At 44.1% G+C, this 25,228-nt stretch overlaps 1 long non-coding RNA gene across 1 annotated transcript in view; it reads right to left on the bottom strand.

The window, feature by feature from the left end:
• The window catches only part of LOC134911403 (uncharacterized), a 49,688-nt gene extending 36,455 nt beyond the window's left edge, over window positions 1–13,233 (bottom strand). Inside the window, exon 1 of the long non-coding RNA XR_010176540.1 lies at window positions 12,770–13,233. This is a non-coding gene — a long non-coding RNA (uncharacterized LOC134911403). The remainder of the gene's footprint in view (window positions 1–12,769) is intronic.
• Window positions 13,234–25,228: the final 11,995 nt, after the last annotated feature.

Below are 25,228 nucleotides of genomic sequence, written 5' to 3'. Positions count from 1 at the left end.
CGGATTATCGATTTTGCCGGATTAATGGTGGAAACTAATTTTGCACCTTCAGAACATTTCTAAAGCAATAAATAGTAAAATATATGCTACAGTATAATATTAATTAATGAATAAACACAGTAGTGTATGCAAAACTGTTTATAAGCAAAACAGGTGTCAGGTACTTGCTGTGACCTTGGACGCCATAACAGCCCCACTGATGCTTGCTGTGTCACCTGCAGTTCCCTCAGAAGCTGTACTCACTGACACTTGTGCGCGCTGTGTCTTCCGCCCATGTGTGGTACTTGCTGTGACCTTGGACGCCATAACAGCCCCACTGATGCTTGCTGTGTCACCTGCAGTGTCCGTGGAAGCTATACCCACTGACACTTGCACGTATTGCGTGTTACGCCCATGCGCAGAAAATGTTCCGGATTAAAGGATGTCCCTAACCCCCTTTAATCCGGACAAATCCGGATTAAAAGAGGTTCCGGATCATCGGTTGCCGGAAAATCGGTGGTGTACCTGTATCATGCCAGTGGACTGCTGCTTTTTGCTTTGCATCAAGTGAGACCTGCATTACCAGGTATTCCAAGGTGTTCTCAACAAGGGCAGCAAGGTCTTCTGGGAGCAGTAGTTTCTTTTGAGTTTCTTCACAGTACTACAGTAGTTGGGTGAGCTGGCGGACACTGCACGGTGGTGCCAACACCACTTCTTGCTTGGCAAGTCTCCTGGAAGATGCTACACAAGGGGGTGTTTCATATGTGCCACAGGAGGTTCCGGAACACCATTCCTGGTGTTACAAAAGACCTTCAGGAATGGTGTTCCGGAGTGTTCCAGCTCAAAAGTAGCACTGAGTGGCCTAACATTTGAGTTTCAGCTGGTGGCAGGAGTTATCAAAATTGCTAAGGCTAGAAGGCTACCATGTCCTATCCATTTAAGAATTTTTTATGGGGCACAATTTTCTTTGCCCTAGGCACCATGAACCTTTGTTACACCTCTGCACACTACTCACCTCAATGTTTGACCATGTTTCTGGAAGCTCTGCCATCTTACAACTTATGTTGGGACAGTATGACTGATATAAGGCACAGTCTAATGGCTGTAAGGGAAGCAGTGGTCGACCTGCTCTGGCCTGGCAGGAAATTAGAATGAAATAGAGAACATTACACATGTGAGAGGTCTTGTTACCTTACTCAATGAACCACCCTTGTAATTCTACTTGACAATTTCCTATATCACAACATGGTCATGGCCTATTACCACACCCAATGTGAGATCGTTTGACAACATATTTAATGCTATCATATCAGAATGCATGTGGATTGCGTAACTGTAAGAATTCCCTAAAATGTAGGAGCCCTAACCCTGAATATATACTATGTTCTTGTAGTTTGTGCAGCTCCCATAGGTTTTAAATGTGTTTTAAAAATTGCCAACTCTCTTTGACTTAAAATGGAGAAATCTTACTAAGTATGAATTCAACACTCAGTAAGGAGAACACTTATAAAAATGTATTCATTAAGCTATTATATCTCTTCACCTATCTGTCTGTACTAAATGGAGAGAAATTACTTTTCTACTTATTACATTTTAATGGGCAATAACATATTTTTCTAATTTAATGACCCAACTTTTGTTTCCCGCAATGAAAGCCAAAGAAATTTTTCAGGAATATTATACTTTAGTATATGGATTATCCTTAAGAATATAAATAATTTAAGTTAATAGAAATGCCCAAGCTTGCATTAATTAAATTAGGCCCGATGCCTAAAGATATAAATGTCTGGATGTTTTACTACACTTGATTGAATCCATTGCTGAGTACAGAAGGATTATTCATAATAATGACACCAGCTCAGTGGACGATCATTGGATAAACTGTGCTGCCTTATTGGACTCTTCGTAGGTGCGAAATTGCACCATTTATCACAAGTAAACTCACTCCATCTGCATCATCAAATGCATTCATATAGATTTCACCCATGCTTATGATGTATTTATATTTATAGTGTCCCTATTGTGTTGCTATTGTGTTTATAGTTTTATTGGTGGTGAAAATGATTGTTTATCGGAATTCTTTAGTCTATATTAATGTAATTTCTGTTTTGTTTAATTTTTATTTACAAATATTATTGATTTTTGTGAAAAATTTGTCAACATGACATTTTGTACTGGCTACATCACCCATGCGGAACTAACGTTCTTTCCAACAGTATTGATTGCATAGAGAAATAAGAACATTCCCTCCTAATGTTACTGCTCTCATTACATTTAGTGACTCTTTGGAAGAATAAAGCTACCATTTACTGGAATGTTTCAGTCTTTAACAAGGAATGGTAACAAGTAAGGTAATTAGAATGAACAAAGCACAGCAGATTCTAATTAAAGAAAGCCTTCTACTGCAGGATTTCCGATCTCTGCAATTGGTTGACTTTACAGCTTAAAGGCAAAGTCCATTTATTGCGAAATCAAGGTTGGCAATAACAGTCGTGGGGTTTTGCTTGGGGGTTTCCTATATTCATCTCCAATGAAATCATTATTTCCATTATGTTAAATATGACAATATACCACAGTGCTGGAATCAGATAGATACAGTATGTTAAATGAGATATTTCTTATTGACCATGGGCCACTCAATAGTTTTGATGCCAATGGAGGAATTTAATTAAATCCTGGTCTTTCAGTAACAATTGAACAGAAAATATTTCCAACTTTTAAGTAGGTTGTTATTGTGCTTGACCTTTTTCTAGAAATGTACTGATATGTGGAAAATGCTGACTGTCCGCATATGTGATGCAGAATGATGGTATTTGGGAGTTTACAGTATCAGGAGAAACATACAGACCTTGGTTTATTGACACTAAACATGCACAATCTCAGCACACTTCAGTTATCATAACCTTTCCCTTTAAATAAGAACACATTTTTGAATTTATTTGACTATGGCCCTGATACAGAGGTGGGCGCTAATGCAGTAGGGGCTATGAATTTCGTCCCAGTGGCTACTGAGAATTTATGCTAGTATCACAGCTGATGGGATGTCTACTGAGGTGCCAACCTGTTGCGGCCATAATCTGCTGTGGTGCGCAAATAGCCACACAATTGAGTGGACGTCAGCTGCACCATTGGACATTAGAGTGACCCTATGGCTGCTCAGAATGTCTGACAGTGTATGGACACCAATGACAGCGGAACTGCATCTTCCAAGGCAGCCCCTGACACTGGCTCCTCCCTGACATTCCCACCTATGCAAGTCAGTCCCAATCACTGACCAGGAACATCTATCCGAATTACATGGATCGCTATGCAAATCCGATCTATGTTCTGCAGTGATAACCATTGAGAGGATGGTGCAGCGCGTCTACTGTATGTCGTATGCACAGATTTAAAACATTGGGCACTTGCATCCGATGTTTTAAGTGCATCCACCTCTGAATCAGGCCCTATGCCTCAGTTAAGGTTTGCTCCCCATTTCATATGTAACAGTCATTATATGGACCCCAGAAACCATCTCCATTTGGCACCATCTTGCCTATGATCCTTTGGACTTGATGCTTAGTTGAGCTGTTGATGGAGTGTATCTATGTGCACTTGCACTTTGTATGCTCCAGATCTTGTGCATGTAAGTACAGCAGGTGCAGAGCGGGTGCACATACTGGGATCACATTTACACTTACCACAGAAGAGCCTAACTGGACTGTAATGGCACATTCTCACAATGGTGACGGAAATGCAGGTTTTGCAGAATTGGACAGTCCTTCCAGTGCACACTGATGATGACCAGTAGCAAATCAAATGCACAGGTACGGCATGGATGCAGCAAAATGCATACAACCCAGGTGAATATATGTATTTTCTAATGCACACAGTCCAGGAGCACTTCTGCCTGGTTTCCGTATATCAATCCCTTTCTGCATATCTTTAACACAGGAGCATAAAGCCGCAATAAAATAAAAACTCTGTAACTCTGTATTTGTTGACTTTCTTGACCCCCAGTGACATTTAGGCTTGTCGCATACATTATAATATGATTACTGAAATCTAGGAAATGGCCTTATACTAAGCATACTGTACCGTATGTGAGACTTTAAAGAAGCACATTAATGATCAAATAAAAAAAGGATAGTATAATTATTATGTTGGAAGTGAATGGGCAATCGACATGCTGTCTGTGAGGTCACTCCACACTCACCTGCTGTCACTCACCATTGCTATGTAGGGAATGTTATCACCTATCAGAAGTACACTTATAGGCAGATGCACACCTCTTGCTCACACAGCTCTCGCATAGGACACATTCCTCTGTTACTTTTCTCTTAAGAAAATATTGTGCTTGTAGAGTGGTATCCAGAAGACTGACAGGCAGCATGTAGGTAACATATGCACAGACTGAACTGCTGACTGTACTTATTACAGCACTGAAAAAGGCCCTTTCAAATATGTCTGTGCCAGCTCTCATCTATAAAAGCTAGTGTGGCCAGGGGGCAATTGCCATTCTGCCATGCTTGCCAACACAGCCAGAACAGAAACATGATGAGAAATTGTTTACCAGGGCAGCATACAGTATGCCTCCCAGACAACTGAGAATTCAGTGTCATGGTCATAAGACTCAGAGCTTAAATCTCGCTGTCTGACAGTTTATGAAACGCTCATCAGTCACTTACGCCATGTTCTCTACTGAGATAGCTGCTGTTAGTGTCATAATGAGAGGATTCTGCTAGTTCCACATTGGTTTCTGTAAGCCCATATAGAAATACTTGTTTATTAATCTTTGTGACTTTTTCCTATTATAGCATATCTGGTTTCATATCTCCATTACTGTAAGGTGATTTGTATTTGCACTTTAACAGCCAGACCCATTTTCACACCATATTTTTACGACACATACTGTACATAAAGGGGGTAATTCCAAGTTGATCACAGCAGGAATTTTGTTAGCAGTTGGGCAAAACCATGTGCACTGCAGGGGAGGCAGATTTAACATGTGCAGAGAGAGTTAGATTTGGGTGTGGTGTGTTCAATCTGCAATCTAATTTGCAGTGTAAAAATAAAGCAGCCAGTATTATTTACCCTGCACAGAAATAAAATAACCCACCCAAATCTAACTCTTTCTGCACATGTTATATCTGCCTCCCCTGCAGTGCACATTGTTTTGCCTAACTGCTAACAAAATTCCTGCTGCGATCAACTTGGAATTACCCCCAAAGTATTTTGGTTGCATAATGGAACATATTATTTTCTGGCCAGTGTATAGGGAGAACAGGCAAAAGCCACAAAATACAATTACTGGAATTGTTTCCTGTTTACATAATTACCACACCCCATAAATAATATCACATCATGTTATACAATGTTTTCTTTCTCCTGGTTGGAATTTTATATTCATATATTTCTGTTACAGTATGCATTGAGTCTGGTCAGCTGTTTATTGTATTAGATACATTGTCACACTAAAGCTGGATACATACTATTGGTGGGATGTAACGGCATCTGATATCATCAGAGACGCGGGATGCTGGCGATCTTGGACATTTTTTTAAAGGCGCAATCACTTACAAGGCATGGTCCGGGATCGGTCGACACCCGGTCCTCCGGCGATCTCGGATACCAATACATCACACCATTATCTGTCCAATCTTTCTGGTTGAAGTGAATATCTGGTAATGTATGGGAGCAAATGATCAACCATTTGCTCCCAAGAACCAGAAAATGGACAAAAATGGTCGTTCAGATAAATTGGTTAACTCAAATGAATTAAACCAATATGTCTGAATTTCCATTTTTGTCTGTTTCTCGTGTTTGGTGGCAAATGGGCAATTGTCATTTGCTCCAATTCTGTACATTACTAAATTTTCGTTCCAACCAGAAAGATTGGACAGAAAATCTTATAGTGTGTATCCAGCTTGGGATCCGGTCTGAAGGTCGACACTGTCTAGGTCGACAATTTTTAGGTCGACCACTATAGGTCGACAGTCACTAGGTCGACATGGATGGAAGGTCGACAGGGTTTCTAGGTCGACATGTGCTAGGTCGACAAGTCTAAAGGTCGACATGAGTTTTTCACATTTTTTTCTTTTTTTTTATTTTTTCATACTTAACGATCCACGTGGACTACGATTGGAACGGTAATCTGTGCCGAGTGAAGCGGTAGCGGAGCGAGGCACCTTGCCTGAAGCATGGCGAGCGAAGCTGGGTTCACAGTCACTTTACGAAGAAAACAGTCACTTTACGAAGAAAACAACACCAAAAAAAAAAACTCATGTCGACCTTTAAACCTGTCGACCTAGCACATGTCGACCTAGAAACCCTGTCGACCTTTCATCCATGTCGATATGGTGACTGTCGACCTATAGTGGTCGACCTAAACATTGAGATACTGTCGATTTGATGAACTACACCCAGCAAGCTTTAGGCCAGTATCCAATTAGCTGCAGTCATTTACAGCAGCTAACGTATCCAATAGCAGGCCCGGCGCTACCCGCTCAACAAAGGGATGCAGTGCGGGTAGGTGCCGGGCAGGAGAGGCGCCTTCACTGCTCTGCATCCCTGCTGAAGCGCCGTCCTGTCCCCCCTGCTGCTGGCTGCTGCGCCTGCCCTGTCACACTGACAGGCAGCCGCAGCAGCGCCGGCAGCATGACTCCTTCTCCTCTGTCCCCTGCAGTGGTGCAAGTGGGCGGGTACGGGTGTGTACAGCGTACTCTTAAGAATTTAGCCCTCACACAGACAGGATGGCAGCGGCAGCGGTGAGCAGGGGGGGGGGGGGGGGGCATGCATACCTGAAACTGGGGGATATCTGGCACTGGGGGGGCATGTATACCTGGCACTGGGGGATATCTGGCACTGTGGGGGCATGTATACCTGGCACTGGGAGCATATCTGGCACTGGGGGGGCATGTATACCTGGCACTGGGGGATATCTGGCATTGGGGGGGCATGTATACCTGGCACTGGGGGATATCTGGCACTGGGGGGGCATGTATACCTGGCACTGGGAGCATATCTGGCACTGGGGGAACTTGTGTACCTGGCACTGGAAGCATATCTGGCACTGGGGGACTTGTGTACCTGGCACTGGGGGATATCTGGCACTGGGGGGCATGTATACCTGGCACTGGGAGCATATCTGGCACTGGGGGGACTTGTGTACCTGGCACTGGGGGATATCTGGCCCTGGGGGGATATCTGGCACTGGAAGGACATGTGTATCTGGCACTGGGGGCATATCTGGCACTGGGGGGACATGTGTATCTGGCACTGTGGCCATATCTGGCACTGCGGAGACATGTGTATCTGGCACTGGGGCATATCTGGCACTGAGGGCATATCTGGCAATGGGGGCATACTTGTGTATCTGGCACTGGGGGCATTTCTGTATCTGGCACTGGGGGAATATCTGGCACTGGGGGCATACTTGTGTATCTGGCACTGGGGGCATTTCTGTATCTGGCACTGGGGCATATCTGGCACTGTGGGGGCATTTATGTATCTGGCACTGGGGGGCAATGTGTATCTGGCACTGTGAGGCAATGTGTATCTGGCACTCTGGGGACATTTGTGTATCTGGCACTCTGGGGGCATTTGTGTATCTGGCACAGTGAGGCAATGTGTATCTGGCACTGTGGGGCAATGTATATCTGTCACTGTGAGGCAATGTGTATCTGGCACTGTGGGGCAATGTATATCTTTCACTGTGGGGCAATGTATATCTGGCAATGTGGGGCAACGTGTATCTGGCACTATCGGGGTCATACGTGTATCTGCCCCTCCCCCCATATGTGTATCACGCCCCCATTTTCATTGGCCATGCCCCATGTGGAATTTGGCCACACCCATTTTTTTGCGCGCGCGCCTCGGTCACGCACATAGTACCCGTAAGACATTCTTTCTACTTGCACCACTGGTCCCCTGTGACAGTGAGAGGAGTGTCAGTTTTCGTTCTGATGAAAGGGGACGGAGCTACACGGACCAAGGTGGCGGAGCTACACGGACCAGGCTACCAGACTGTGGAAGATCTGGACAGCAAGATTGTGGTAAGGGGATATATAAAGAGTGTGAGAGAGAAAGTGTGTGTGTGTGTGTGTGTGTGTGTGTGTGTGTGTGTGTGTGTGTGTGTGTGTGTTTGTTTGTTTGTATTTAAAAAGTGGATGCTGTCTGCCGTAATGTGTAAAAAGGGTGGCGCTGGCTGCCGTAATGTGTAAAAAGGGGATTTTGTCCGCCGTAATGTGTAAAAAGGGGGATGCTGTCTGCCGTAATGTGTAAAAAGGGGGATGCTGTCTGCCGTAATGTGTAAAAAGGGGGATGCTGTCTGCCGTAATGTGTAAAAAGGGGGGTGCTGGCTGCCGTAATGTGTAAAAAGGGGACGCAGTCTGCCGTAATGTGTAAAAAGGGGACGCAGTCTGCCGTAATGTGTAAAAAGGGGACTCTGTCCGCCATAATGTGTAAAAAGGGGACGCTGTCTGCCGTAATGTGTAAAAAGGGGGACGTTGTCTGCCGTAATGTGTAAAAAAGGGGATGCTGTCTGCTGTAATGTGTAAAAAGGGGGACGCTGTCTGCCGTAATGTGTAAAAAGGGGAATCTGTGAGCCGTAATGTGTAAAAGGGGCTCTACTTGGTGTAGTGGCGCTACTGTGCTGCGTAGTTTGAATAATGGAGACTACTACAATATGTAATATGAATTGGTATTATTTTGTGGCCACACCCCTTCCCCGTGAAGCCATGCCCCTATATTTTTTGCGCGTGCCCGCGGCGTGCACTGCCCCTATTTTACATACGGGGGCGATGCACAGCGGTAAAATGTCTAGTTACGGCACTGTCTGTGTGCAGAGCCGTAACTAGCGCTGCACATAGTGTGTGTGGGCAGAGAGTTCACATCCATAGGCTTGCACGGATCTCCTGCAGCTCAGGGGCCCAAGAGACCATAGTAACCCCCCGGCCCTGCATGTAAAGTATGGGAGGGCGAAAATTTATATTTTGCAGGAGGGCGCCGAACACACTAGCACCGGCCCTGTCCAATAGGGACTATTAAATTATCCCTGATACCCGTCATTTATCGGGAATATGCTTCAGGTGCCTTAAGAGAGACTACAGGGGACAGGGCGGACAGAGAGAGGCTGCAGAGAACAGTGGTGGAGATGACAGGAGGACAATGGGAGAGACTGCAGGGAAAGGGAGGAGAGTGAGTGAGACTGCAGGGGATTGGGAAAACCTATGTAGTTTGCTGCTCCTCAGCCAGTTGTTAGATTGCCAGGACTCCTCTGAGGTGCTAATGGAAGCAGGGAGGAAGAGAGAAGACAGGAAGAGAGTTGAGGGCGGGTCTACTGCAGACCCTTGGAAGGAAATCTCTGCTGAGTTTGTGGGGCGGCCTGAGGGAGGCACCTGTCTGTGAAAGTGTTTTCCAGCATAGTTTCCAGTGGTGGCTCCAGAGGTGGGGCTGCAGAGCAGTCCAAATTTCAAATAGAGGAGCCACACCAACTGCCAGTGAGTTAGTTTGAGATGACATTAGGTGTGGTTCCTGTATTTGAAATTTGGACTGCGCTGCAGCCCCACCTCTGGAGCTGCCACTGATTGGTTCCTCATCCTAATCTGGTCCTGTAGCAGACACCATTGATCCCAGTGACTGCTTCACAGAAGCAGTTTGTAGCAGTGGTGGGATTCAAATAAATTTACAACAGGTTCTATGTCCTAATGACCATTTTAAGTATACCGAAAGGTAGTTTAATAATTCATGCATTTAATACTCAAATAACACCCATTATGCGTTATGCCACACACTGTAACGCCAATTACATATTATTATACACACAGTTATGGCCTGACACCATTTTATGCCCACACACAATAATGCCACTTACATTGCTAGGGGTCTCCTGTGCGTAGCCAGGGGTTTCATGCGCGTTGCTAGGGGTCTCGTGCATTGCCAGGGGTTTCATACGTGTTGCTAGGGGGTCTCCTGTGCGTTGCCAGGGCTTTCCTGTGTATTGCCAGGTATCTCCTGGCCGCTGCATCAGTAAAGTTAGGGAGGGTGGGTGCGGGCATCAGTGGTTACTGCTAGCCCCCGCAATAGATTGAGACGCGCTGGGGGCTGTGGAAGTGCTTCTGTACCACAGTAGTGTACAAAAAACACCCTCTTAAAATGCCTGCCGCCGAGGAGACAGGCGCTAGAGGTCAAATGTGACCTCTAGCGTCTGTCTCTTCCTTGGCAGCGGCCATTTTGTATTTTTTTTTCATTGCTATGGTACAGAAGCGCTTCTGCAGCCCCCAGCGCATCTCAATCTACTGCGGGGGCTGCGGGGGCAGCGGGGGCAAGCTCTACTGGGGTAATGGAATCGGCGCCTATGCTGGTGGCGCTCATTAGCAAACGGTTCTCAGAACCATACCTAACATTAGGTATCGGTTCTGAAGAACCGGTGCGAACCGGCTGAATCCCACCACTGCCTGTATCTGTATGAATCACATTATGTCTATAGTTGTTAAACATGCTCCTCAATGTTCCCATCTGTAAATTGTAAAACATGCTCCATTCACATTACATTAAAACACCCCACCAGCACCCACGTTACTACATTACCAACGTTCATCCAGAGTGGCAGGCTGGGGTGCAGGGTGTGCTGTAACCTCCGGGCAACTACACTTCTGCAGCATTACAATATGTATGCATATACCAGATAAAGAGGTCTATTTACTAAGCCTTGGATGGAGATAAATCTGGCAGAGATAAAAGTCCCAAACAATTGGCTCCTAGCTGTCATTTTTCAAACCCAGCCTGTGACATGTCAGTTAGGAGCCGATTGGCTGGGACTTTATCTCCATCGGATTTAGTAAATAGACCCCAAAGCCTGGAAGGATCCTCTGCCTGTTTCCCAGCTGTCAGTGTCAGACTGTGGCTGCTGCATTGTGCTATGTCCAGCTGTTGCATCTACAGTACCATGAGGTGGTACCGTCATATGCAGATAGGGCCCCATCAGGGGGGTACAGGTCATACACCTGTATGGGCCCTGGGCAGATGGAGGGGGCTCCAGTGATCCAGACTACAAACCAGTGGTGGGATTCAGCCGGTTCGCACCGGTTCTTCAGAACCGATACCTAATGTTAGGTATGGTTCTGAGAACCGTTTGTAATGAGCGCCACCAGCATAGGCGCCGATTCCGTTACCCCAGTAGAGCTTGCCACCGCTGCCCTTGCAGCCCCCGCAGTAGATTGAGATGCGCTGGGGGCTGCAGAAGCGCTTCTGTACCATAGCAATGGGAAAAAAAACAACCAAAAATGGCTGCCGCCTAGGAGGAGACAGACGCTAGAGGTCACATTTGACCTCTAGCGCCTATCTCCTCGGCGGCGGGCATTTTAAGAGGGTGTTTTTTTTACACTACTATGGTACAGAAGCGTTTCCACAGCACCCAGCGCGTCTCAATCTACTGCGGGGGCTGCGGGGGCTAGCAGTAACCACTGATGCCCGCACCCACCCTCCCTAACTTTACTGATGCAGCGGCCAGGAGATACCTGGCAATACACAGGAAAGCCCTGGCAATGCACAGGAGACCCCCTAGCAACACGTATGAAACCCCTGGCAACGCACAGGAGACCCCTAGCAACACGTATGAAACCCCTGGCAACGCACAGGAGACCCCTAGCAATGCGCATGAAACCCCTGGCAATGCACAGGAGACCCCTAGCAACGCGCATGAAACCCCTGGCAACGCACAGGAGACCCCTAGCAATGTAAGTGGCATTATTGTGTGTGGGCATAAAATGGTGTCAGGTCAAAACTGTGTGTATCATAATATGTAATTGGCGTTACAGTGTGTGGCATAACGCATAATGGGTGTTATTTGAGTATTAAATACATGAATTATTAAACTACCTTTCGGTATACTTAAAATGGTCATTAGGACATAGAACCTGTTGTTAATTTATTTGAATCCCACCACTGGATATAGGGGGACATACTCTATGCAGAGTGCAGACATAGAGATAGATTCAATTAGCCGCAGAGCTTAACTACACCTTACTGTAATACTGTACAGCGGGACGGATCCAGAAGAAAATGACAGGGGAGGGGCCACCATGGAAGGGGCAAGTACATCTGCGTGCACCTTCAGCGCATGCACTCCCAGAAAAGGGGTGTGTCCCCAGTGACTTGCAGTAGGTGACAGGGAGAGTGACTATCAGTGGGTGACAGCTAATGGTTGACGGAGAGTGACTGGCAGTGGGTGACAGTGGGAGGGTGATAGGTAGAGTGACTGGCAGTGGGTGACGGAGAGGGTGACTGGCAGTGGGTGACAGGGAGAGTGACTGGTAGTGGGTGACAATCAGTGGGAGAGAGGGTGACTGGGAGAACATGACTGGTAGTGTGTGACTGGGTATAGAGTGACTGGCAGTGGGTGGCAGGGACAGTGACTGGCAGTTGGTGTCGGGGAGGGTGACTTGCAGTGGGTGACAGGGAGAGGGTGAATGGCAGTGGGTGACAGGGAGACTGGCAGTGGGTGACAGGGAGAGGATGACTGGCAGTGGGTGACAGGGAGAGGATGACTGGCAGTGAGTGACAGGGAGAGGGTGACTGATTGGCAGTGGGTGACAGAGAAAGGATGCCAGGGAGACTGGCAGTAGGTGACAGGGAGAGGGTGATATATGGGTCAGTGTGATGTGAGCCCCTATGACACACCTATAAGTGGGGAGGGAAAGGGGCACAGATTAAAAAAAGAAAGATTTTTTTTTTATACAAAAAAGTCTATTGTCATCTTGCATAATATAACACATATACATAAACACACACACCTCACTGACTCACTCACCTTCCCTAGGATATAACAGGTGGATCCCTCTGGCGGGAGTTCTATTATGCACAATGACGGTAGGCTGGGGTGAACAGAGGATAAGTCTCCCCCAGCACTGAGCCCACTCCCGCAGACTCCAGTAGTGCTCCCCAGTCTCGAGAACAGTCCGCGGCACCGGGCACACAACAGCACTCGCTGTATTGTGACAGCAGGCAGCCGCCGGGTCTCCTGAAACTACCACGGCTCCATGAGTGGGTCCGCGCACACATCAGCACTTCAATGCACCTAGTCTGCTACATTAGCAGTATGGTGGCAGCAGACAGCCGCCGGGCCTCCTGCGCTGGGACTACTGCCCTAGTGCCCGCTGGCTCTGTCAAGGGGAGATTGCAGCAGAGCTATGGCCAATTAAAAAAAAAACCTGCAACAAATGACAGGGGGGGCACGGGCCCGAGTGCCCCTCCTCTGGATCCGCCACTGCTGTATAGTATCAGCTTGCACTCTGTATATCTGCCATGGACAAGCTCTCTTGAAACAGAAAGCATATACTGAGAGCTTTCTACTTTAATGAAAATGGTCTATGAATCTCCCATTAATGTTATAAATATGCTTGGGGATGCATAATTACATTTTATCAGTAATGGAAAACAATTACAAGAAATATAATTTCCATCATCAAGATAATGAAATGTGTTTAAAGAGTTTAGGCCAATTTCAGTTAACTCCTTTATATGATTAATTACATCTTATCTTGGAATATAAATATATGTACTTTTTGGTAATTGCTTATTTGACTTGGGTGACAGTAGGATCACGTTTTAGTGATTGTAATTAGATAGACATGATCTGGTGACTTCATTTTAAGTCACCCACATTTTGCTTATTCCTGCTATACTCACCCGTGTGGACACTGCAGGCTCCCTTACCTCCAGGGGAGTTCACAATTGCAGTCTTTGCAACAACAAAAAAATGGATTATACTGTACATTGGGGGTCATTCCGAGTTCGCTCGCTAGCTGCTTTTAGCAGCATTGCACACGCTAGGCCGCCACCCTCTGGGAGTGTATCTTAGCTTAGCAGAATTGCGAACTAAAGATTATCAGAACTGCTACTAAATAATTCTTTGCAGTTTCTGAGTAGCTCCAGACCTACTCACAGATTGCGATCAGCTCAGTCCGTTTAGTTCCTGGTTTGACGTCACAAACACGCCCTGTGTTCGGCCAGCCACTCCCCCATTTTTCTCCAGACACTCCTGCGTTTTTCCCTGACACGCCTGCATTTTTTAGCACACTCCCGGAAAATGCTCAGTTACCACCAAGAAACGCCTCTTTCCTGTCAATCATTCACCGATCAGCAGTGCGTCTGAAAATCGTCGCTCGAACACCAGCAAATCTACTAAGTTTTGTGTTAAATAACTTAGCGCATGCGCTCTGCGTACCATGCGCATGCGCAGTTAGCAACAAATCGCAGCATAGCGAAAATCGGCAACGAGCGAACAACTCGGAATGACCCCCATTGTAAAGCTGGATTATTATTTTTCTTAGCAGTTTCATTTTTTTTCCTGCAAATTGCTCAGTGATATGATTTGATGCATCACAGATAGCAAACATCTTCACTCACTCAGCATCAAGGGCCAGAGGTATGTTGACTAAAGAACGGATTTATAGAAGTGGAGGTGTTGCCCATGGCAACCAATCAGATTCTACTTTTAATTTATCTAGTACTCTCTAGAAAATAATAAATAGAGTCTGATTGGTTGCTAGGGGCAACATCTCTAATTCTATAAACCCGCACTTTTAGTATATATACCCCTAAGTCACACACAATGCCAATATTTGACCAATTTGATACATTTTTTCAACTATGCATGCTTTTATGTCACTAAAATATAGCACAGATGCAAGGTCTCAGTATTGGAAAGGTATTAGGAGTTCTTAAATGGTGGCTGGGAGTACCATCGAATGGGTGTGTCACAGAAGTAGTTGCAAACTCAGATGTTTAATAGCTTACATTGAAGGCCATACCTCTGCATCTAGCTTAGAACAGGTAACAAGCTTTCATGGTGCATCTGATGGTAGCATCTAAAGAGCACCAAGAGGGAACATGCGGGGTAATTCCAAGTTGATCGCAGCAGGAAATTTTTTAGCAGTTGGGCAAAACCATGTGCACTGCAGGGGGGGCAGATATAACATTTGCAGAGAGAGTTAGATTTTGGTGGGTTATTTTGTTTCTGTGCAGGGTAAATGCTGGCTGCTTTATTTTTACACTGCAATTTAGATTGCAGATTTAACTCACCACACCCAAATCTAACTCTCTCTGCACATGTTATATCTGCCTCCCGTGCAGTGCACATGGTTTTGCCCAACTGCTAAAAAAAATCCTGCTGCGATCAACTTGGAATTACCCCCATTGTGTCTAAAGATGCACAAAGCCGGCATCCCAGTCCTTGCACAGTCAGACGCTGGCTTGTAAATCAGATAAAGGGCTGACACTAGTATTAGCACAACGTCGCAAATGCAACTACAGCAGAAGACACTAAAGCAGTCACAGTAGCTTGAAACTATGAGTCAGACCCAAATCTGACCTTTTAATGGCAGACTCATATTGTGATTAGCCCAGTGTTTCCCATACTAGGTGCTAGGAGGCACTTGCAGGGGTGCCCTGGGTGGGTGGTCAAGAACCAATTCAAATTATTAATGGTCAATGTAATAGGCAAAACCAGTTCTTCTGGTTTCCAGTCATAAAATAAGTGCACAAACAGAAGCGAGTCCTGTCCCTCAATACATAACTGAACCTAAGGATGACATATAAACAAACTTTACTTCAATTTATGTTGTTGTTTTTCTGAATTCCTCAGTAAGAAACTTTTGCCTTAGGGGTGACGTGAAAAGAATTCTGATACTCTAGGCTAGGGAGCTGTGATTCAAAAAATTTGGGAACCTCTGGATTAGCTATTAGTGGGTCAATGCACAACCTGGGTAGACTTATTGTCACCTCTCAAGATGTTTTTACCCTTTCATTAAGCCATTAAAATATTTGTCTTTTCTACACGTTAAACTTAATATAACACTGATATCCAGTGGTTAAACTTAATCCACCACACATGTGTCAATCCAATATTGTCTCCTCAACAGTGGAAGGGACTACAAATTGTGCATGGGCACAAAAACAAAATGGCTTTTAGAGGCTGCAGCACCTAGAATCAAGGTAAGACTGGTGTCACATTGCTAGTCCCACCCCTTTCTATTAGCAATCTGTTCTGACAAACATCTCCCCTTGGAACTGCCTTTTTGGTCTGTGATTAGCAGGAGAAATAGAGTAGCTTCCAATGTGAAGCCAGTGAGGGCTCACTGGGGGTGGTATATTTTGCTGCCACTGCAGCCCTGCAGCCTCTATGTGAAATCTATCAATGGTTGTGAGCGTTAATCATAATCAGGGCCTTTATAATGTGTGGAGCACTTCACCTTGGAAGGATAATGTGAAGGCAAAGTGATATCTTCCAGGAAAGTACATTTTAAACACCTAACAGCCTTCAGAGGAAGATGTCTGCCAGCCACCTCAGTACATTGCACTCATACAATACTTAAGTGTGCTGATTGGAAATGCTGACACTAATATATGAGCCGGGTCTCCTCAGACTTCAACACCCCCCCCCCCCCCCCCTCCCCAGCTCTGCACTCTCCGCCTCACACTTTGCTGATTTGATGCTCCACACTGTCACGGCTCTGTCCCCGAAATTCCATCCTGAAATCTGCCCCTCCTTGTTGCTCCCCCTCGCCCCCGTCTTCCATACTTACCTTATTCCCAGCAGTCAGTCCTCCTTCCTGCTTATCTAGGTTTTTCCCTTCTCCATCGCAGTGGGTGCCATTACACTTCCACTGTGTTCACATGTAGAAGATGGGACAGACCTTACACAATTATTATATACATTGCTTTACTTAAAATAATATTTCCTGATGTGCTGTAATTCGAAGGGTACTGTTGCATCATTAATGGTAATGTTTTGGCCTCCTGCCAGACCTGTCTAATTATACCACAAGACCTTTATATGAATAATAATTAGACATATTACTCTTAAACTGTATTAAATTGGTCTGCTCTTTTACTTTAGTGGAGTAAGAAACCCTGAGTCCCATCACAGCCCAAACCCCCCCAGCTGCATTCACCAACTCTCCTGAAAACATTAGAGTCTCAGGGATTGGTTCTCATCTCTAACTGGTTACCTGACAAAATCTTTATTTACATAACAAAAGAGAGAGAAGAAAATACCATTTTGTGACGCCCTCAAAGGGAAAAAAATATTTTGTAATGAATTTTTAAAACATAACATTTAATATTAATATTTAAAAATGTATATTACCCTCTAAGATTTACCGTATTTAAAGAGAGCTAATTGCCCTCTGAATAATTATTATCACTTGTCACTCCGTAATTGAATAATGTGCAGCAGGGGCAGGAAAACCCAAAGATAACAGTCCTTAATTGAACTAAGCATCATGCACCATAATATCAATGGGATACAGTAATTAGGTCGACAAGACTTAGATCGACAGTCATTAGGTTGACCACTATTTATCGACATGCATTATGTCGACATGGTCACTAGGTCAACCTGGTCATTAGGTTGACATGTACTAGGTCGACATGGAAAAAGGTCAACATGAGTTTTTCACATTTTTTTTCCATTTCTTGAACTTTTTCATTCTTTACGATCCATGTGGACTACGATTGGGAATAGTAACCTGCCCGAAGCATGGTGAGCGAAGCGAGTCATGCGAGGGGACACGGTGCACCAACTGGGGTTCCCCATCACTTTACGAAGAAAACGAAACCACAAAAAAGTAAAAAAAACTCATGTTGACCTTTTTCCAATAGTGGTCGACCTAAGTTTTGTCGACCTAATGACCCATACCCATATCAATAATGTCTATTTATAGACCTACTCAGCATTCAAAAGGTCCTCAACACCTTTCTACTATAGAATACCAGGTCATCCAGCAAGGATAGCTTTGGATGAAGTCCAAATGATAATTACATAGTTATGTCACTTTCTACTACAGTGTATGTGCCAAGGGATAGCAATAGTGGAGATAAAGTAGTGAATCTGCTGTCAACGTTAGACGGGAGTGGTTGTTCTTCAACCCAGACCTACTACACTGGGCCTTCCCTGGGGTTCGCTCAGAAAATATATCTTTAATCAGACAGGTGACAGGATTGACCCATGAGTGGCAGCTTGAGCTTTTTTTAACTGTTTATGTACACAAGTTAAAGATGAACATGACAGAGACTATCCACAAAGATCTAGGTCTTCGGTTAGGCGGCACAAAGATATGTGGAACTGAAGAATTGCATATTGGAAATTCAAAAATGACTTTAGATTATTGTTTTTCTATGTTTAGCCATATAAATGTTATTTACTGATATGAATCTATTTTGTAAAATATAAAGCAAAATGATGATGGCAGTAATGGTGTCAAGCATACTAGCATAAAAAAATGTTCCTTGATTTTTGATTAAATTAACATCTTTGTAATGTATGTTCTTTAGTACTTGTGGTTGTCTCAAGCTCTGGATGGTTTGAGGATTGCAGCTGGTAACTTCGGGCAGAAAATAATGACAAGGAAGGGGATTAAAAATATCTACATGGCAAAGAAACCATGTAGCCCTTCATAGTGTCATGGCAGATTTTCAAGCAATGTGAGTAAATGAGATGTACAGGCATGTGGGTATTAGATCAATAACCATATAAAAACAAAATATTTTTTTTAAAGACAAACTAGGTCTATATTTGTGGAAATGTCAGACGACACAATTTTAAAAACCAGAACTACACTTATAGAATAAATTAATAATGTTTAGAATTTATAAAAATGTTATCTCCCTACTATGCATACATGCTGGGCACTAGGATCCAGGGAGTTCTGACCTCCAACCTGATTTAGTGCTCCACCATGTGACTGCAGCCATCTTTAGAACTGTTTGAGAGGAGACTTTATGGAGTCACATGTATACTACTTATCTACTACCTACAAGCAGCATACACTCACCCGCTGGTGAGTTGTACAGAACCCCACTTTGCTGAAAGCTTTGCGCCATCACTAGTGAGTATAGAACAGTGAGTACAGCTGTAACTTTTATACTTCAATAAACCAACACCACTGGTTAAGGAGCTGGTTGAGTCATCAGCTGTGTGCGCCTATATAACTCTACAAATAATAACAACAACTGCACACACATTTCTCACAACAGAAAGCAGTAGTGTAGCCAGAAGCAACTGGATACAAATGCAAAATATAAAACATGGGTCATCCATAAACAGCTACAGTGACCTCATTGCCGATATATAGTGTAATGTACCTTATAATATATTATACTGGGTAATGGAACCCTCCCCCCATTGCCAAGAGGCACACCCACTTTTGCGCAAAATCATAATGTGAAAGATATTCCATTTGTAAAGAGACACCCCACAGATTCCTCCACTGTTATAGATACACTTATGGCTGATACACTTATGGCATCTTTCTTAGGCCTCATGTTCTTCACCAGAGAGATTGCTGACTGCTGCAACCTCTAGAGCTTTCACTACTATCCTGGGGTGTAATTACAACTGTATGGGTCCCATATCAAAATTGTCATATAAACTCCATGATGTCTACTCCATAGCTTATTAGAACCAACAGGGTATTTTCGCTTTGCAAGTGTGCGAACGCCTGTGCAGCCGAGCTCTGCAAAAACATTTTGTGCAGTTTCTGAGTAGGTCTGAACTTACTCAGCCGCTGCGATCACTTTAGCCTGTCTGGTCCCAGAACTGACGTCAGACACCCACCCTGCAAATGCTTGGACACGCCTGCATTTTTCCAAACACTCCCGGAAAGCGATCAGTTGACACCCATATACGCCTTCTTCCTGTCAATCTCCTTGCGATCGGCCAAGCGAACGGATTCTTCTTTAAATCCATCGCTCAGCAACGATGCACTTTGTACCTGTATAACGTGCCTGCGCATTGTGGTGCATACGCATGTGCAGTAATGACTTGATCGCTGCACTTCGAGGAATGGCAACGCGCGAACAGGTCAGAATGACCCCCTATAGGCGGCCACTATCTGATCGCAGCGCTGCAAAAAGTAGCTAGCGAGCGATCAACTCGGAATGACCCCCATTATACATCCGGTATAGTGCTGGTGCCTCAGTCCTGCCAGACCCCATAGCAATTACATGGACTCTATGGCGATAGTTACACCATTGCCACCAGCACAGGCTGACTAAAGACTAAATGAATCTTGAACAGAAGTAGATAATTGTATCTGATAATGATTCTCATAAACATTTTAATGAAACATTACAAATGCTTTTAATCCTGGCAATGTAGGTTTGCAGTAATAGCACATAAAGAGAACAAAGGCTGGGGAAAGTTGCACAGAATATAGAAAAGGGCTGATTTGCATTGTGACCACATACTGCTGCAGACACATAACCACTCATTTACAAATGCACAGACATTAGTAGCTGAATGTTTTATGGGCACAATGAAACCACAATCAACCAGATATACAACTGACTGTCCCTAAAAATAAAGTTTTCAGGTTTCTTACAAGACACAGAATTAGGAATGAAATCTCTGACACATCATCATGTATCTTATAAGAGATGTAATGAACCTTTCAGTACTTAATATTCTCTTTATAGGTTAATGCCTAAGCACAGCTATTGACACTTTTGTTCATTTAATGAATAGTGAGGTCTATATTTTCAGATTTGTGGTCTGTCATATGACTGCTTCCATTACTGAAAGACTATTGCAGACTTTTTAAGTCGATGAACTGTAAAATAGCATCATAGAGCTTGCATTATAGTATATCTATATAAGTAATAAACGGGATCCGGTCTGAAGATCGACAGTGTCTAGGTCGACAATGTTTAGGTCGACCACTATAGGTCGACAGTCACTAGGTCGACATGGATGGAAGGTCGACAGGGTTTCTAGGTCGACATGTGCTAGGTCGACAGGTCTAAAGGTCGACATGAGTTTTTCGAAATTTTTTTCTTTTTTTGAATTTTTTCATACTTAACGATCCACGTGGACTACGATTGGAACGGTAAAGTGTGCCGAGCGAAGTGGTAGCGGAGCGAAGGCACCATGCCCGAAGCATGGCGAGCGAAGCGAGCCATGCGAGGGGACACGGTGCACTAATTTGGGATCCCGGTCACTGTACGAAGAAAACGACACCCAAAAAAAAAAATCCTCATGTCGACCTTTAGACCTGTCGACCTAGCACATGTCGACCTAGAAACCCTGTCGACCTTCCATCCATGTCGACCTAGTGACTGTCGACCTATAGTGGTCGACCTAAACATTGTCGACCTAGACACTGTCGATTTGATGAACCACACCTGTAATAAACATGTCAAGCCCTTACAATGAGCTGGATCTAGTCAGCCCACAAATTGGGTAGTCCAATAAATTATATTCCAATCAATTAACATTCCACATGCTTTCAGTAAAAACTTGATTCCAGCTGGTTATTCTCAGAAGAAAAATCCTTACAGTATGTACTACTACCAGATACAGTACCAGTATGTACTACTACATAGTTCTACTATATATGAGAAGGGGAGGGTGCTAGAGGACTATCTGTAGTAGATCAAATGCATTGATAATACCAAGGGTTAAAAAGATCATAAGAAAAAGGTAGGTAGCAGTGCTTATCAATGCATTTGATATATTACAGATTGTGCTGATGGTCCTCTGGCACCGTCCACTTGTCATATATAGTGGAGTATACCATATATATTTATACACTCCTTGTCATACAAGTTGTAGCATAGGTGCCGATTTATGTGATTGCTGGTGGGTGCTCTGTGGGAGGCGACAGCAGGAATGAACGGGCAGCCACGGCATTGACTAATGCCCATTACACATTATGCTACACACCGTAATGCCCATTACACATTATGCAACACAGTTATGCCCATTACACAACACACCATAATGCCCATTACACATTATGCAACACACAGTAATGCCCATTACGGAACACACTGTAATGCCTATTATGCAATATGCCACACACTGTAATGCCTATTACACATTATGCAACATACCGTAATGCCTAATACACAATATGCCAAACACCGTTATGCAATATGCCACACACCGTAATGTTTATTACACGTTATGCCACACACCGTAATGCCTATTACACAATATGCCACATTGTAATGCACATTACGCAATATGCCACACTCCGTATGTTTATTACACATTATGCCACACACCATAATGCCTATTACACAATATGCCACACACCGTAATGCCTATTACACATTATGCCGCGTACAGTTATGGCCCTGACACCATTTTATGCCCCACACATAATAATGCCCCTTACAAATTATGCCAACCAGTAAGGCTTCTAATTACTTTAAATTACCTGCCTGTTGTCAGGGGTCTCATGCTTGTTGCCAAGGGTTTCATGCACGTTGTCAGGGGTTTCATGCGCGTTGCCAGGGGTCTCCTGGCTGCTGCCCAAGTAAAGTTTGGGAGGGTGGGTGTGAGCATCAGTAAGTTTACCGCTATCATTTTCCAAGGCTTAGTACATATGTCCATATGTGAGAGTAAAAATATATAGTAATACTGTAGATATAGTAATATAATAATGCAGTCAAAGTACCAAAACTGTCAACTTTTAAAGTAATGTTTTCCATACAGTTCTCTTGTCCAAAGGATCATAAGCCAGAAAATTTACAACCAGTGATAAAAGATACCTGTGAATATTAACCACTTTTTCCCAATGTAATATTATTTCAAAGAAATATGAAACTCTAAACTGTATGTGTTAAAGTGGGTGTGATTGAGTCACTTTATTGTATCCAGAATAAGGAGCTATTTGTGCTGAGCGAGCAGCAGCTTGTAGACTGTGATAATGTAGATGATGGCTGCTGTGAAGGATTAATGTGGAGTAATCAAGTAAAGTTTGTGAGGCATCAGTAACTTTACCGCTCACTCCCTCAGCCCCCACAGTGGATAGAGGGTTGATTCTATTTCAGAGTGGGAGAAGGGACCTTCTGACGTATCTAGGGGAGGAGACACGTCACCAGGGGGAGGAGTTACGGGCGAACAGGGTACCCGAAAAGTACCCTCGCGGGCTCGCTTCGCTCGCCACGCTTTGGGCTCGGTGGCTCGCTCCGCTCCGCTCGCCACCTGATTACTAAAGGTAATAGTTGGTGGCGTGGATAGTAGAGCAACTGTCCCGCTGGCCTAGCTCCTCCCCCTTGTGTCGTAACTCCTCCCCCTTACGGAAAAGGTCCCTTAGCCCACTTGATTCTAGCATCTACCGTGGATAGAGACACGCTGGGGGCTGCGGAAGTACTTCCGTCCAGTGCAAAAAAAAAACCTCTCAAAATGCCCGTCGCCGAGAAGGATACTAAAGGTCAAATGTGACCTCTAGCGTCTGTCTTCTCCTTGGCGGTGGCCATTTTTGGTGGGGGTTTTTTTACACTGCATTGGACAAAAGTGTTTCCACAGCCCCCAGCATGTTTAAATCCACTGCGGGGGCTGAGGGGGTGAGCGGTAAAGTTAACGGGGCAGCGGCTGGTTCCGTGGGTGCTCCTAATTTTCGGTGGGTGCTCGGGCCCGGGAGCACCCACGGAATCGGCGTGTATGCACAACTTACTGTATATATATATATATATATATATCCAGCAATTCCTAGCAAGCAGCGGCACTCAGAGAATGACACATAGATTATTAAAAAATCCTGTGTTTTAATCCATAGTGGTAAACAAAACCATCCAACGTTTCGGGGTGCTAACACCCCTTTGTCAAGGTGAAAAAACAGAAGTGCATAACAATACTACGTGATTACCTTTATGAGTGAAGAAGTCCCGCCGGCGGGAGGTACAGCAGACTCCAGGGGAAGAGTTGACTTCCGCCCCAGCTTGCGTGTGTACAGTGACGTAAGGGCGCTGGTCATGTGATCCGACATCGCGCCATTGGATACCCTGGTTACCTTAGCTGTACGAGCTGTATGTCAAACAGCCCCAGTCATCATCATGGAAACAAGGGGTTCTCTGGGTAACCTGGACGCGGCGGTCATGTCTCAGCGCTATAATAAAAAACATACTGTGTTTAAATAAAGTGCTAAGTGCTTCAAAACCAAACAATACTCATATTAAGATTCTGTCAGCAATCTAACTATAAGTACATTAGTGTTATACATAAACTGTAATGTCTGTAAATTGATTCAAACTAAAGTCAGGTACAAAAAATAGCAACATATTAGAGACATCTACTAATATCAGGCAACTTTCTGTGTAAGTCTTTACATGATGTCCATATACATACAGTATGGATAAGTTGCATGCATGCATATATATATAATATATATATGTACCATATACATTTATACACTCCTTGTCATACAAGTTGTAGTACTGTATTTATATACAGTATATATATATATATATATATATATATATAAAGAGCAAGTTCAGGCGGCACTCCACGGATTTACAAAACCAAATAAGACAGCTACACCAGCTTGATTGTCTCTTTGTTTCTGCTCTGTCTGGACCGTTGGAGGGCACCCAGGTAATTAACAAGTTGTTTGGAGTGCCGGTCATTTGGGAACTTTATATATATATATATATATATATGTACACGAAATGTCTTTAAACTTGCGCTCACGTCACCAGCAGCATTTTGGAGAAAGCCCCTGTCTGGGACTCCCAAAAAAACAATACATAAAAGAAAAAAACAATTGCGCACAGCCTTAGAAGATACTTGAATTCACTTTTTCCATGTATATTCAATGAATGTTCCCCCAAGGTGTGGGTTTTGTATATGATGTCACCTGTAAGTATACCCTCACAGCAGAAAAATGGCCTAATTAGACATGATACTAAACTTTTTTAATATTAAAAAGTACATAATAAAAGCTTCATACGTTCACATGAACATTATAAAAGAATACATTGAGATGTCAGTTTCAGCAATTGAAAAAATTCACCCTCACCCTTGCAGGTGTAAGCTCAACAGTGTGTGGTGACAAACTGAACAGGAAACCGTAGCTGACTTAATCCAACGCATTTCGTCAGAAGGACTTCCTCAGGGGTTTATATATGGTATCACAGAAAGAAGAAGAAGGAAGGAAATCCTTCATGAATGGTAACATCCATATTCCATATATAATAAATAAAATTTGAAAAGTTGAGTGGTCCACCCAGTGTGGTTATAGGGCAATGGAACCAGGCATAATCAACTTTCTTTATAAATATTCAGCTCTTTATACTGAGCCTGATTGTGATCACAGATATTCTCTCCGGACAGTGTCTTTATAGTGGATCTGCGATCTGTGATCACAATCAGGTCCTGATATCTCAATTGTCACTTTTTGGGGTCTGGGATCATGGTTCCCCACTTTTCCATGCACTTCTTCCAGGTCGCATTTTGTAGAAAAGTTGTGCAGCCTCGCAGTGA

This window comes from Pseudophryne corroboree, chromosome 4 (genome assembly GCF_028390025.1).
Source record: "Pseudophryne corroboree isolate aPseCor3 chromosome 4, aPseCor3.hap2, whole genome shotgun sequence".
Classification (NCBI taxonomy): domain Eukaryota; kingdom Metazoa; phylum Chordata; class Amphibia; order Anura; family Myobatrachidae; genus Pseudophryne; species Pseudophryne corroboree.
Note: the sequence above shows the minus strand (reverse complement) of the source record. Positions and strands in the feature narration are given on the sequence as shown.